Here is a 2,160-nt window from a genome sequence, read left to right on the forward strand (position 1 = left end):
GCTCCCGATGTCTTCTCCCTGGCAGGCAGAATCCAGCAGAGCTTCTTCCCTGGAGTCTATCTTCCTCGCAGTCATCTTCTTGCTCCTGGCCGGCTAAGACTGGGTGACACAAGTCCTTAACAGTTCCCCACCAGTGTTAGATTGTGAGCCTCAATCAGGTTCTGTCCACTGGGTTTTGGGCAGGAGAAAGACAGGTGCACCATGCAGTAGAGTCTACATCAGCTCCTCACCAGTGTTAGATTGCGCTATGGATGATTCACAATCAGCATTACGACCACCGGGTGTTGTAGACTGATAAGAACAGATACTACACTTGATCTTAGCCAAAAGGCGAGAAGAGTTTATAGAACAGCTAAGAGACCTGAGAAGACAAATGGATGTGTCACTGTCCCCTGCAGACGAAGATTTGGAAGATTAAGACGAAGAGATCGCCGTCACCCAGAACAGTCTTATAACACAGTTGGAGATGGTAAACCCAGTAAAAAACAAAGTATGTGGTCACATGTACGACAGAGAAGCAATTGAAAGGATGACCCTCCCACCTACCCTTATGTTGAATATTAAAAATGACATGCACAGTTTAACTTCAGTGACAAGAAGTGCCACTTTTGTAGCTGAAGTGCATGGTTTGTTTGGGCCCCCACAAAACAAACGAACAATGGGCTTAAGGCACCTAAGCTAACAGTAGTGTTAATGAACTCTACTGTGGCAAGATGTTGTCATCATCCACCGCCTCATCCTCACCCTGATCAGTGTATACATCACTCACACAATATTAATTCATCACCGCTGGAATCCACCATTACAGAAGTCTCTGTTTGATGTAATTAGTAAAAAAGGCCTTCCTCATGGAAATTGTAGTGCATTTTGCTGAACATCATCGTTAAAATAATCCTCGACCATCAGTTGGATATTGATAGTAGGATCAGGAGGAGTTACGGCAGAGGTGTCACGGTTTTTGGTCAATTCTTGTAGACCAGACCAGATGTCAAAATGTTGTGCAGAGTCATCTGCATCATCCCTGGGTCTTTTGGGAAAACTAAGCTTTTTCCTAGCAGCAGTTGAATAAGAAACTGAAGGAGGAGACGCCCTCCTGTCACGTAACACGTGAGCTCTCATCTTGCTCACCAGGAGCTGATTGCATCTCTTGAGATCTGAGTCAGTTGGAAATAAAGAAAAGTCGTAGCTCGGATCAAGTACAGTCGCCAAAATGTAGTGATCCGATTTCAAGATTTTGATAACTCTTGGATCCTGGCGAAGCAAATAAATTACTTATATACTTAAGTCTGACATATTTAGCATAATTGCTTTCTTTTAGCTCCTCCTTCAGTTTCTCATGCTACTTTTCAAATAGTCTAAGGGAATCACAAAGCTCAAGCTAGCAGTGTCTGAATTCATTTCACAGGTGACTACTTTGAATGGTTTCAGCAACTTACACAACACGGAAATTATTCTCCACTGCGCTTGAATAAAATACATTCCCCCTGCTTTCCCAGTATCATGGCTTGTGGAGTAAGCGTGGATGGATTTTCGCTGTTCCTCCATCCTTAAAAGCATATACAGGGTGGAATTCCACCTTGTTACCACCTCTTGCTTCAGTTGGTGGCAGGGCAAATTAAATTGTTCTTGTAGCTGCTGCAATCTCCTACATGCTGTTGCAGATTGCCTGAAATGTCCAGATATTTTATGGGCCACAGACAGCACCTCCTGCATGTCCCTGTCATTTTTCAAAAAAGCTCTGCACCACCAAGTTTATTGTGTGAGCAAAACAGGGAATGTGATGGAATTCACCCAGCTTTAATGCTCTCACAATATTGGTGGTATTATCAGAAATGACATATCTTGAGGAGAGTCCAAGCGGGATAAGCCATGTTGCAATGACATCCCTTACCTTTTGCAACAGATTGTCAGCTGTATGCCTCTTAGTGAAGCTGGTGATACACAGAGTAGCCTGCCTCTGACAAATGTGACATACTTGGGTACATGCTGCTGCTGTTCCTGCTGGTGAAGGCGAATCACCAACCCAGTGGGCTGTCACAGTCATATAATCTTTAGTTTGCCCAGTTCCGCTTGTCCACATATCTGTGGCTAAGTGTACAGTGGGTAGAATGGTATTTTGTAGCCCAATAATTACTGTGACTGGATCACTGGTTAATACCT

General features: G+C 43.8%; 1 pseudogene; it reads right to left on the reverse strand.

The window, feature by feature from the left end:
* Positions 1-206: 206 nt before the first annotated feature.
* Positions 207-342, reverse strand: LOC142104728 (U2 spliceosomal RNA; annotated as a pseudogene).
* Between the last annotated feature and the right edge of the window lie 1,818 nt (positions 343-2,160).

The sequence above is a fragment of the Mixophyes fleayi genome, chromosome 10 (assembly GCF_038048845.1).
Source record: "Mixophyes fleayi isolate aMixFle1 chromosome 10, aMixFle1.hap1, whole genome shotgun sequence".
In the NCBI taxonomy this organism is placed as follows: domain Eukaryota; kingdom Metazoa; phylum Chordata; class Amphibia; order Anura; family Limnodynastidae; genus Mixophyes; species Mixophyes fleayi.